Raw genomic sequence first — 15,053 nt, forward strand, 5'->3', positions numbered from 1 at the left:
TTTATGCATATACGTGACTTGGAGCCATTGATGGAATGGTATGTTCCATTCACCTACAACATCCTAAAAACCTGTCAATAATGTTTAAGGCAAAAATGCACATACAAGGAGGCACAGAGAAGCATCCATTCTTCTTGAAAGTGCCTTTCAATTCTCTACTAGTGAGCTTTGAGCAAAAGAGATATTCAAAATATGTGATTCCATGAGGACAACAGTGGAATGGTGTAATATTTGGTGTATTTTATGGCGCCAGAATACTGTGCCCTCACATCATTTGACAAAAAGTCACGTTCAGTATATCACCCGTTGGAGTGAGCAATAAAAAATCTACATCAAATTAAGAAATGTTTATTACAAGATATTTAAAAGTCACAATAGTTATGTTCGAAGATGTTTTGTTATTGATTGTCTGACATGAAACCATGCTTAAAACAAACGGTCTGGTCTCTTGTGGCTTATGAGTGTGTACTCCATCAGGGCAATGGAGTGAAGTACTGCGTTGCTCTGACGGAGTCCGCGTCTGCCAGACTCTGAGCTGCCGGCTGGCCCGCGGACCACTCTAGCACTGGCAGCAGCTGCCGTCATGGTGGTTCCTATCAATGCATTGTAAGTTCACAGATGGTTCTGCCAACATGATGGCGCCGCACAGCCAAAAGGACTTGACTTGCATCGAATGATCGTACTGTTACCTTCATGGGGTATTATCCTCCTGTCACTAATGATGCTCCTTCTCTCCTCTTCCTTTGTTCCCTCGTGCTCCTCTGCGGCTCATCTTCTAGGGTGGAGTTCTGGTGAGTGAAACCGCTTATCTTTGTTCATTACAATTTAACAACTGAATGAATCCTTACAAGAGATCCCAGACATAATGGGTGACTTTTTAAAAAAACTTCCCCTTCTTATGATGGATGTCATGAGCAGACATCTGTCCAGGTGGGATTAGATCTTTTCTCTCTTATCATGGATGTCACGAGCAGACATCTGTCCAGGTGGGATTAGATCTTTTCTCTCTTATCATGGATGTCACGAGAAGACATCTGTCCAGGTGGAATTAGATCTTTCCCCTTCTTATCATGGATGGCACGAGCAGACATCTGTCCAGGTGGGATTAGATCTTTTCTCTCTTATCATGGATGTCACGAGCAGACATCTGTCCAGGTGGGATTAGATCTTTTCTCTCTTATCATGGATGTCACGAGCAGACATCTGTCCAGGTGGAATTAGATCTTTCCCCTTCTTATCATGGATGGCACGAGCAGACATCTGTCCAGGTGGGATTAGATCTTTTTTCTCTTATCATGGATGGCATGAGCAGACATCTGTCCAGGTGGGATTAGATCTTTCCCCTTCTTATCATAGATGGCACGAGCAGACATCTGTCCAGGTGGGATTAGATCTTTTCTCTCTTATCATGGATGGCATGAGCAGACATCTGTCCAGGTGGGATTAGATCTTTCCCCTTCTTATCATAGATGGCACGAGCAGACATATGTCCAGGTGGGATTAGATCTTTTCTCTCTTATCATGGATGTCATGAGCAGACATCTGTCCAGGTGGGATTAGATCTTTTCTCTCTTATCATGGATGGCACGAGCAGACATATGTCCAGGTGGGATTAGATCTTTTCTCTCTTATCATGGATGTCATGAGCAGACATCTGTCCAGGTGGGATTAGATCTTTTCTCTCTTATCATGGATGTCATGAGCAGACATCTGTCCAGGTGGGATTAGATCTTTCCCCTTCTTATCATAGATGTCATGAGCAGACATCTGTCCAGGTGGGATTAGATCTTTTCTCTCTTATCATGGATGTCATGAGCAGACATCTGTCCAGGTGGGATTAGATCTTTTCTCTCTTATCATGGATGTCATGAGCAGACATCTGTCCAGGTGGGATTAGATCTTTCCCCTTCTTATCATGGATGGCACGAGCAGACATATGTCCAGGTGGGATTAGATATTTTCTCTCTTATCATGGATGGCACGAGCAGACATATGCCCAGGTGGGATTAGATCTTTTCTCTCTTATCATAGATGGCACGAGCAGACATCTGTCCAGGTGGGATTAGATCTTTCCCCTTCTTATCATGGATGTCACGAGCAGACATATGTCCAGGTGGGATTAGATCTTTTCTCTCTTATCATGGATGGCATGAGCAGACATCTGTCCAGGTGGGATTAGATCTTTTCTCTCTTATCATGGATGGCACGAGCAGACATATGTCCAGGTGGGATTAGATCTTTCCCCTTCTTATCATAGATGTCATGAGCAGACATCTGTCCAGGTGGGATTAGATCTTTACCCTTCTCATCATGGATCGCACGAGCAGACATCTGTCCAGGTGGGATTAGATCTTTCCCCTTCTTATCATGGATGTCACGAGCAGACATATGTCCAGGTGGGATTAGATCTTTTCTCTCTTATCATGGATGTCATGAGCAGACATCTGTCCAGGTGGGATTAGATCTTTTCTCTCTTATCATGGATGTCATGAGCAGACATCTGTCCAGGTGGGATTAGATCTTTTCTCTCTTATCATGGATGGCACGAGCAGACATCTGTCCAGGTGGGATTAGATCTTTCCCCTTCTTATCATGGATGTCATGAGCAGACATCTGTCCAGGTGGGATTAGATCTTTTCTCTCTTATCATGGATGTCACGAGCAGACATATGTCCAGGTGGGATTAGATCTTTTCTCTCTTATCATGGATGTCATGAGCAGACATCTGTCCAGGTGGGATTAGATCTTTTCTCTCTTATCATGGATGTCACGAGCAGACATATGTCCAGGTGGGATTAGATCTTTCCCCTTCTTATCATAGATGTCATGAGCAGACATCTGTCCAGGTGGGATTAGATCTTTACCCTTCTCATCATGGATATCACGAGCAGACATCTGTCCAGGTGGGATTAGATCTTTCCCCTTCTTATCATGGATGGCACGAGCAGACATATCATCATAATAACTTTATTTCGACTTTTTAAGTCATAAAAGTACAGAGAATAAAATATAACAATTTAAGTTAATACATCCATATCTTAAATTGCCGTTGTGGCATTACAAAAAGAAGTAGAAAGCAGCGAAGGCCACATTATTTGCAGAACTTAGACAGTACATTTTTTTCTGTCCCAATTATCTAAAAATATAAATTAATATAAAAGACATAAAAAAATTATTAAACATTTATATTAGGACTGATTAAAAAACACTCCAGAGTGAAACTAAAAAGTCATAATGTTTAGACATCAATTTCTAGAAGTCGCCCTCGCTTTATCCACATTTCCTGAAGAAAATTAGAAATTGCAATGACGAACAATGGTTCTGTTTCAGATGTAAAAATTCTAAGTGTAACAGAGTAGTCCCTTATGCCCAGGTTCCTGCATAATTGTATGATCCATTTTTTCCTAGCCTTCTTATAGACCGGGCAGAAAAAGACCGCATGGGCTTCTGTTTCTTCCTTCACATGGCAGCCAGGGCAAAGATAACAAGACCCATCTGTCCACTTGTTTGTTGTTGCAAATAACGGAGGGGTGCCATATCTGAATTGGAGTAAAAGCCTCTTTGTTGACGATGGATGTATTACATCCAGAGCCTGTTCGAAAAAATAGCCAGATTTGTGGTTCAGAAACACCCAAGTCAAGCTTGCGGTGGAATGCACTTGACTTAAAAGCAACAGATTGTAATCTTTCAGCTGTTTGGATGGGTTTTTTTTTCGGAGTAATTGCACATGCTTCCTCAGGAGTTGCCCAAAGATCCTCTCTGCCAATTGCCTTAAAGGAATCTCTTACAAAAGACAGCCAAGGTATTTTTCCCACCGCTCCTGGTAGCTGTAAAAACGACCTGAGCTCCTCCCTGTAGTGACTTAATTCAGCTGTACTCCAGAGCCGACGCCAGTATAACAATGGTCGGCTCGAGATAATATCTGCCACAGGAAGGACACCCAGATCCATCCTAAGTGGGACCAGTGGGGTATTAGTTGGTATTGCTTCTGAGGAATTTAGTTTCAGTTATCGTTAGTATTTTAATTTTACTGTGCCCCCAAAGTTCCGCCCTTACAAAGCTGTCGAATGACCTTGCACTTTGTAAATCTCCAATAGGGGACTGATTGCCTCCAGTGAACAATCATTATTAACTTTCCTTATCCCACTATTGTCTGGGTAAGCTTCAGATTTGCCTTTTCAATTTGGGGGATCCAGGTCATTTTATCGTTCAGGGTCAATCCCAGATATTCAAAGACATTGACACGTTCCAGCGGAACATCATTCATAACTGGGTGAGGGTAAGAAGAGGATTTGGCGCTAAACACCATATATTTTGTTTTGCTGATGTTAACTTGAAGTTTCCTCTGTTTGCAAAAATCAGTAAATTCCCTTAATACTCTCTGCACCCCCATAGGTGACTTTGAAAGGAAAAGGGTATCATCCGCGGACATCAATGCGGGAAATTTACGGGAACCTATTTTTGGGGAATCAAGATCTTTTGCATGGTATAGATCTTCCACTAGACAATAAAGGAAAAGTGAAAAGAGGGTTGGCGCCAGTACACAACCCTGACAGACCCCCTTATCAACCGCGTATGGAGCTGTCAGTTGCAGACATATGTCCAGGTGGGATTAGATCTTTCCCCTTCTCATCGTGGCTAGCATGAGCAGACATATCTTTACCTTTCTCATCATGGATGGCACGAGCAGACATATGTCCAGGTGTGATTGGATCTTTACCCTTCTCACCATGGATAGCACGAGCAGACATATGTCCAGGTGTGCTTGGATCGTTACCCTTCTTATCATGGATGGCACGAGCAGACATATGTCCAGGTGTGATTGGATCTTTACCCTTCTCTCCATGGATAGCATGAGCGGATATATGTCCGGGTGTGATTAGATCTTTACCCTTCTCATCATGGATGGCACGAGCAGACATATGTCCACGTGTGATTAGATCTTTACCCTTCTCATCATGGCTAGCATGAGCAGACATATGTCCAGGTGTGATTAGATCTTTACCTTTCTCATCATGGATGGCACGAGCAGACATATGTCCAGGTGTGATTGGATCTTTACCCTTCTCACCATGGATAGCATGAGAGGACATATGTCCGGGTGTGATTAGATCTTTACCCTTCTCATCATGGATGGCACGAGCAGACATATGTCTACGTGTGATTAGATCTTTACCCTTCTCATCATGGCTAGCATGAGCAGACATATGTCCACGTGTGATTAGATCTTTACCTTTCTCATCATGGATGGCACAAGCAGACATATGTCCAGGTGTGATTGGTGTGATTACCCGTCTCATCATGGATAGCATGAGAAGACATATGTCCAGGTGTGATTGGATCTTTCTTATTCTTATCATGCATAGCATTAGCAAACATATGTCCACGTGTGATTAGATCTTTACCCTACTCATCATGGATGGCATGAGCAGACATATGTCCACGTGTGATTAGATCTTTACCTTTCTCATCATGGATGGCACAAGCAGACATATGTCCAGGTGTGATTGGATCTTTCTTATTCTTATCATGCATAGCATTAGCAAACATATGTCCACGTGTGATTAGATCTTTACCCTACTCATCATGGATGGCATGAGCAGACATATGTCCACGTGTGATTAGATCTTTACCCTACTCATCATGGATGGCATGAGCAGACATATGTCCAGGTGTGATTGGATCTTTACCCTTCTCACCATGGATAGCATGAGCGGACATATGTCCGGGTGTGATTAGATCTTTACCCTTCTCATCATGGATGGCACGAGCAGACATATGTCCATGTGTGATTAGATCTTTACCCTTCTCATCATGGCTAGCATGAGCAGACATATGTCCACGTGTGATTAGATCTTTACCTTTCTCATCATGGATGGCATGAGCAGACATATGTCCAGCTGTGATTGGATCTTTACCCTTCTCACCATGGATAGCATGAGCGGATATATGTCCGGGTGTGATTAGATCTTTACCCTTCTCATCATGGATGGCACGAGCAGACATATGTCGACGTGTGATTAGATCGTTACCCTTCTCATCATGGATGGCACGAGCAGACATATGTCCAGGTGTGATTGGATCTTTACCCTTCTCACCATGGATAGCATGAGCAGACATATGTCCAGGTGTGATTGGATCTTTACCCTTCTCACCATGGGTAGCATGAGCAGACATATGTCCACGTGTGATTGGATCTTTACCCTTCTCACCATGGATAGCATGAGCAGACATATGTCCACGTGTGATTAGATCTTTACCCTTCTCATCATGGCTAGCATGAGCAGACATATGTCCACGTGTGATTAGATCTTTACCTTTCTCATCATGGATGGCACAAGCAGACATATGTCCAGGTGTGATTGGTGTGATTACCCGTCTCATCATGGATAGCATGAGAAGACATATGTCCAGGTGTGATTGGATCTTTCTTATTCTTATCATGCATAGCATTAGCAAACATATGTCCACGTGTGATTAGATCTTTACCCTACTCATCATGGATGGCATGAGCAGACATATGTCCACGTGTGATTAGATCTTTACCTTTCTCATCATGGATGGCACAAGCAGACATATGTCCAGGTGTGATTGGATCTTTCTTATTCTTATCATGCATAGCATTAGCAAACATATGTCCACGTGTGATTAGATCTTTACCCTACTCATCATGGATGGCATGAGCAGACATATGTCCACGTGTGATTAGATCTTTACCCTACTCATCATGGATGGCATGAGCAGACATATGTCCAGGTGTGATTGGATCTTTACCCTTCTCACCATGGATAGCATGAGCGGACATATGTCCGGGTGTGATTAGATCTTTACCCTTCTCATCATGGATGACACGAGCAGACATATGTCCATGTGTGATTAGATCTTTACCCTTCTCATCATGGCTAGCATGAGCAGACATATGTCCACGTGTGATTAGATCTTTACCTTTCTCATCATGGATGGCATGAGCAGACATATGTCCAGCTGTGATTGGATCTTTACCCTTCTCACCATGGATAGCATGAGCGGATATATGTCCGGGTGTGATTAGATCTTTACCCTTCTCATCATGGATGGCACGAGCAGACATATGTCGACGTGTGATTAGATCGTTACCCTTCTCATCATGGATGGCACGAGCAGACATATGTCCAGGTGTGATTGGATCTTTACCCTTCTCACCATGGATAGCATGAGCAGACATATGTCCAGGTGTGATTGGATCTTTACCCTTCTCACCATGGGTAGCATGAGCAGACATATGTCCACGTGTGATTGGATCTTTACCCTTCTCACCATGGATAGCATGAGCAGACATATGTCCACGTGTGATTAGATCTTTACCCTTCTCATCAGGGATAGCATGAACAGACATATGTCCAAGTGTGATTAGATCTTTACCCTTCTCATCAGGGATAGCATGAGCAGACATATGTCCACGTGTGATTAGATCGTTACCCTTCTCATCAGGGATAGCACGAGCAGACATATGTCCAGGTGTGATTGGATCTTTCTTATTCTTATCATGGATATCATGAGCAGACATATGTCCAGGTGTAATTAGGTATTTCTTCTTCTTATCATGGATGGCATGAGCAGACATATGTCCAGGTGTGCTTGGATCGTTACCCTTCTTATCATGGATAGCATGAGTGGACCTATGTCCACGTGTGATTAGATCTTTACCCTTCTCATCAGGGATAGCATGAGCAGACATATGTCCAGGTGTGATTGGATCTTTCTTATTCTTATCATGGATATCATGAGCAGACACATGTCCAGGTGTGATTGGATCTTTCTTATTCTTATCATGGATGGCATGAGCAGACATATGTCCAGGTGTGAGTAGATCTTTCTTATTCTTATCATGGATGGCATGAGCAGACATATGTCCAGGTGTGATTGGATCTTTACCCTTCTCATCATGGATGCGACGAGCAGACATATGTCCAGGTGTGATTGGATCTTTCCCCTTCTCATCGTGGATGGCATGAGCAGACATATGTCCAGGTGTGATTAGATCTTTCCCCTTCTCATCATGGATGGCACGAGCAGACATATGTCCAGGTGTGATTGGATCTTTCCCCTTCTCATCATGGTTGCGACGAGCAGACATATGTCCAGCTGTGATTGGATCTTTCCTATTCTTATCATGGATGGCACGAGCAGACATATGTCCAGGTGTGATTAGATCTTTCCTATTCTTATCATGGATGGCACGAGCAGACATATGTCCAGGTGTGATTAGATCTTTCCCCTTCTCATCATGGATGCGACGAGCAGACATATGTCCAGGTGTGATTAGATATTTCCCCTTCTCATCATGGATGCGACGAGCAGACATATGTCCAGCTGTGATTGGATCTTTCCTATTCTTATCATGGATGGCACGAGCAGACATATGTCCAGGTGTGATTAGATCTTTCCCCTTCTCATCATGGATGCGACGAGCAGACATATGTCCAGGTGTGATTGGATCTTTCTTATTCTTATCATGGATGGCATGAGCAGACATATGTCCAGGTGTGATTGGATCTTTCTTATTCTTATCATGGATGGCACGAGCAGACATATGTCCAGGTGTGATTAGATCTTTCCCCTTCTCATTATGGATGCGACGAGCAGACACATGTTTAGGTGTGATTGGATCTTTCCCCTTCTCATCATGGATGGCATGAGCAGACATATGTCCAGGTGTGATTAGATATTTCCCCTTCTCATCATGGATGGCACGAGCAGACATATGTCCAGGTGTGATTAGATCTTTCCCCTTCTCATCATGGATGCGACGAGCAGACATATGTCTAGGTGTGATTGGATCTTTCCTCTTCTCATCATGGATAGCACGAGCAGACATATGTCCAGGTGTGATTAGATCTTTTCTCTCTTATCATGGATAGCACGAGCAGACATATGTCTAGGTGTGATTAGATCTTTCCTCTCTTATCATGGATGGCACGAGCAGACATATGTCCAGGTGTGATTAGATCTTTCCTCTCTTATCATGGATAGCATGAGCAGACAAATGTCCAGGTGTGATTAGATCTTTTCTCTCTTATCATGGATAGCATGAGCAGACATATGTCCAGGTGTGATTAGATCTTTCCTCTCTTATCATGGATGGCATTAGCAGACATATGTCCAGGTGTGATTGGATCTTTCCCTTCTCATTATGGATGGCATGAGCAGACATATGTCCAGGTGTGATTAGATTTTCCCATTCTTACCATAGATGTAAGCATGGGCGAATTTTGCGAATCTGGCGTTCGCGAATTTTGCGAATTTGCGAACTCGCAATCCGCAAAATCCTCGAATTCTGCCAGTTCACGAGGGTTTTGTACCAGTTCGCAATTGCGAACTTACATATCGGCTCGCAACGGTCACGATTATGTTGTTTCTACGTCTGGTTCATCATCACAGGTTCCCAGCACCCTCTGTTTCACCCCTGCCACCCTCTGTTTCACCCCTGCCACCCTCTGTTTCACCCATGCCACCCTCTGGTACATCAATGCCACCCTCTGGTTCATCATCACTGTAGATTATGGGGGGAAAAAGCAAGCACACCTGCCTGCTTCAACTGACATGAATTCATTTGGGGTTGATTTATTAATGTGTCACTGTTTTAAAATTCCAGTCTGGCACTTGCTTCCTTATCTGTAATTTGCTTTCTGTTGCAGTGCAATTTTTTTTCCAGGACCTTTGTGGACTACTTGTAGCTATTCTATGAGCCTGCTGTGAGGGTCAGAGCAGTGTCATACAATTGTTGCAACTAGCAACTGAACTCTGGAGGGGCCCTTGTCAGGAAGCAGTACAGGGAATGGTTACTAATGATGAGTTTGAACTTTTGAACCTGCTGAATGCTTTCACTATTGCAAAACTTGTTTTTCTGCAGAACAGCATTACAGCAACTGTAATGCCCCAAACAAGCTTATATGAGAAAGTTGATTTCTAATCCAAAAGTTATCCAAAGAAAATCAAAAGGCCTCAAATCCAAAAAAGTGCAGGCAAATGTCAACCTGAGGAGTTATTCTGATAAAAATCATCATTTTCAGAAGGTCTATGCTGCTTGCTAGTAGATTTCTTGTGCAGAATTGCAATTTTTGTAATTTCGCGAGTGCGAGATTGTTTCTGCCCGCCGCACCTGCATGTTCGCAATTGCGAACTTACACCGCACACCGCAAAATTGTATCATCAAGAAAAAAAATCCGCTGCGTGCGAATTTGCGGATTTTTGGTAAATTCGCGAGCGTTCGCGGATTGCGAATTTACCGAAAATCCGCAAAATCCGTGAGCGGAACGGATTTTCCGCCCATGCTTACATAGATGGCACGAGCAGACATATGTCCAGGTGTGTCTCAAAGACACGGCTGCTTCCAGTTGTGATCATTTCCAAATTTAATTCTAAGCTGCATATAGGAACCTTTTAGAAAGTGGGGACTTGGAACCTAACAAAAAATCCAATAGATTTATGTCCTCGAACAGAAGAGGAAGATGTTGTTCCATTGCAGAGAGTGTAGAATGTTTTACCCATTGGTGGCATAGTTTACCCACAGAGTAGGCGGTAATAATGTTAGAATCAGTTGACTGTGAGTACCGTGGATCTGGTCTACTTGATTTTAAACCAGGGGTGGAGTTGAGAAAACGAGTATGACACTCATCTGTGTCTACTGGCCACGATAGCCACCCACCAGGATTTTAAAATGTATAGTTAAATGTACCATTTATTATCATCTCATTTAACTGGGTTTTTGCATAATTTGAGTAAGACCGTATCCTTTAGAAAAATTATTTGCATGGTAATCAAACATGCTCGAAATAGAGTTTCTGTGCCCAGGGCCTGCCAGGGTTTTGTAAACCAAATAGATTTCAGATCAATACTGTCTTGTCAATAATCATAACCCTTAAGGGCCAATTAGCCAACAAACGAAGCTGCATATATCAACTTCGTCTGAGCAAGCATATACTTTTTAGGCTGAGTCTGGACCAATTTAAAATAGTATGATGCTGGGTTTGAAAGATCATAACTTGTGAAATGTGTATACTTGTATGTCTGCGTTTTTTAACTTCCTTGTGGTAGAGTTGGATAATGTTATCCACTGTGTAAAATTATAATAGGCACGCTGTTCACTTGCTCCATGCAAAAATGATTAAAAAAGTAGTGATAGCAGAACATCTCAGCATAATTTGCGGGATTGAGATATAAATCTTTAGATTCAAAATCAGTATAATATTGAAATTCTGAAAGCATTTAATTTGCAGTATCAACATCCCAATCATCTGATTGTAACTCCCGTACTATTACATCACCCATGGAAACTTGGAACACATATGGAATCTGGTGGGTCTCCATAGATCCATATATATCAACTAGAACTTTATCCCAAACAATTCCACCAGTCACTGGAACAGCTGAAATGTTGACAAGGGAAAGGTCTCGTTTCAGTTTATGGTATGGGGAATGGAGAGCCATCTCCCAATTGACCAGTTCTGTAGCAGAACGTTCCGGGAGGTAATGGTCATTGATTCGAAGAAAACATACAGTCACAAATTCAACCCATATGAACAAAAGAACAAGAGAAAAGATAATCCAAATGTATATCCAAGGAGGGACTAGATAAGTGTGTTCAAACCAGGAAATAAAAAACACAAATCCATGTTGGAGGTGGATGCAGAACCGAAGATACTGAAGAACTGTCAGACGAGAAATGGTCTTGATCCATAGAGTACTCGGAAGAATTCAAATGGAAAAGAGGATAATGCGATTCAGCAGTCAGATTTGAAAAATGTAACTCAGAAGGTTTTTCCAGCGGTGGATCATAATAAATGACATCCACCTTAGAAGACGGACAAGTATACACAGGAACCAAATTGACAGAAGCCTCAACCTCCATAACCCCTCCCTCCCCCCGGCAGTCGGGGAGAAGCAGCAGTGGTGATGCTTATGGGCTGCGAAGGAAAGTCTACTGAAGGACTACTCCTAGGCATTCTATGGAGAATGCCCTTATAATGTAGTTTGACATGCTCAATGTAAACCAAGCGATCTTCTTCATGACCTCCAAGAGGTGGCAACATCAAAGTTTGTGTACCTTGGATACCAAGGACTGGAACAGGAGCATGGTTTGTTGTCCCTAATTCCTTATTGAGGGGCACTTTTCATGAACTTGCTCTCCAACTTTGAGAAGCCAACCAGATACAGGAAACGGAGTGTCCAGAGTCGAAAAAAGAGGTGCAGGCAAATGTGTGCGAGCCAGAGCATCCCTGCACTTTTATAGATCTTATAAGACATACAGTGGTTATTTATGTCACAGGTTGCGGTTGCCGCCACAAGATCTGGACTAACAAGGTCGGGAGCATACATCTTGATGCCAAAGAGCATCTTGTACAGGGTCCACCCACCCAGAAATCTTTTAGAGAGATTGTGTAGTGCCCATTGAACCCCATAAAGATGATTCAGCCAACCACGCCCTGTACCTAATACTGTAGCTGTTAAGGATTGCTTTAAGTCACGGTTCATTCTAACTACAACAGAATTGTCCACAGGCCTATGAACTTCATCGAATCATGGTACAACTTAGAGGTGAAAGCTGGACCTTGGTCCGAGTGAAATGTACGAAGGCATATGTCCCAACAAAGACTTGTAAATCTTTAATAACAGTTTGAGCATCAGCCGAGCACTGTGGCCAAACCCAGAGAACCTGGAGCAAGAATCAACAGCACCCAAAATGAATTTGAAAACAGTATCAGAAATCAAAGGACCACAGTGATCTAGGAAAACGCAGCAAAAAAGTTGAATGGAAATACACAAATGTGGATGAGACATATTATAACATTTAATTTTTTGACAGATGTCACAATCTAAAACATATTTTTTGGTTTGCTGGTATAAACCTTTCCACCAATAACGTTGTTGTAAATGAGAGATGGTGACATCCACTCCCACATGCGCGGATGCGACTCCTTCATGTGCAGCAACCATTGAAGACTGTCATTATCAACATGTGTTTTAGAACATGTAACTGCTGCAATTTTACATGTGGCTACTGCAGACTTGGCTGCCTCATCAGCCATAGAATTACCTGCTGCCTGTGCCGATCCACGTTGATGACCATATGTATGAATTACATGAGCTTGTGGCAATTTATCCTTAAACCTGCTACCCTAACCCAAAGCATTTTATGCTTGCTTATACTACCTTTAGACCCCTTAAAGTAATTTTGTAGCCAAATACGCAAATTATCATTAAATGATTGTACACTGTAAAATGAATCACACACAATGAGTGTGGGGAACTCAGGATCCGTATGCTCTCGGGCAAGAAGTAAAGCTTTCAGTTCAGCTGACTGCGTGGTACAGTCTCCTGGAGACTTAGGGCCCGATTCACAGAACTAACTTAAGACAAAATCCTAAACTTACTACCATTTTGGCATTTACAGAAGGCACTTACTCATTTCGGTGTTTACAGAAGTTAGGACTCCTAACTTTAGGACTCCTAAATGCCTTATGTGAATAGAGAAAGTCTTAAAGTTATGATTTTTCTCAGTTTAGGAGTAGTAAAGTTAGGACTCCCAACTTTAGGACTTCAAAACTGAGAAAAATCCTAACATTAAGACTTTCAGTATTCACAGAAGGCATTAATGAGTCCTAAAGTTAGGAGTCTTAACTTCTGTGAATAGCAAAATCAGTAAGTGCCTTCTGTGAATACCACAATGAGTAAGTGCCTTATGTGAATACCAAAATGGTAGTAAGTTTAGGATTTTGTCTTAAGTTAGGTCTGTGAATCGGGCCCAAAGTGTGGGTAATATTAAGTTGAAAAACCCCACCTTACATAGTGGCATGAACTATAGCACATGCCACAGAGTATTGCTGTTTTGAACCTACGGCCGGTTGTGTGGAACCATCGGTGTAGATGATACCTCTTATTGATCAAGAGGAAGAACGGAAGAAGGAACAGGATAAACGTGCTCATATTGTAAAAATTCCTGCGGCTGTAAAGGAGGGTCGAGAATGGAGTCAACATCAACTGCTGTTAGGAAAGCAGCCCATTAAATACAATAGGGATAAAGGACTTTTGAATTTAGAACTCTAGGTTTTGTGACTGCCTCCAAGGCAGGCACAGGAGAAATGAGAATGATACGTTTACCTTGAGTTTAAGGACGCTCTATAACCACAGCCATCTGCACTGCTTTTAGAATGTTTTCAACAGAGGCAAAATGCATTTCTGCCTGGGAATATAAATGCAATTTATATGCAATAGAATTGTATTTCCTTCATTAAATGTGACATGTGTAAAAACCAATAGAACCCAGAATAATCCATATAACCAAATTCGTTATATTAAGATGTGTATGTAAGTGCCACGTTTTAAGCAAATCAGTTTGTAAAGATCTGAGAATTTCTATGTGTTCGAGCACCTAGCAGGACACGGAAAAATCAGGATGTATTAAGGCATAAATTGGCTGAATGCGTTGAGCATAGTCAGAAATGTAAGTGCTGCCAAAATCTAAAAAGTCAAGTAAAGATTGGAGCGTTTGAAACGTATTTGAGGGATGCAACTGTGCACATTTCGCTAAATAGTGAGCGGCTAAGCTCATACACCTATTGGTTAACTCATAACCAAGAAAAAGAACACTGAGGAAAGAATGTGAGATTTTGAAAAATTGAACTTGTAACCAAGTTCAGCGAAACGCAAAATTATGTGGTCCGCTCTAGTTAAATGGGGATTCAATTCATCATAAGTCAAATAGATGTCATCAGCATAGGACAAAGCGATAGGATTAATGTCAAAGAAAATGGACACAATTCAAGCTGCAAAAATGCCTGGACTATTTTATGCCCGGTAGGTAAACGCGCGTATCGCCACTGAGAGCCAAGCGCGGTAAATGCAGACCAGTCACGGCTCTCAGGAGCCAACTTGTGACTGAAAAAAACATTGGAAATATCAAGCGTGGGCTTACATTTTTTACGAGCAATATTAGTAATTAGTGCTGTACTGTGTGTATTTTGGACAGCAAAAATGTGGGTGTGGCTATTCAAATGTCAATAATCCATACAATA

The sequence above is a fragment of the Lissotriton vulgaris genome, chromosome 2_2 (assembly GCF_964263255.1).
Source record: "Lissotriton vulgaris chromosome 2_2, aLisVul1.2, whole genome shotgun sequence".
Classification (NCBI taxonomy): Eukaryota; Metazoa; Chordata; class Amphibia; order Caudata; family Salamandridae; genus Lissotriton; species Lissotriton vulgaris.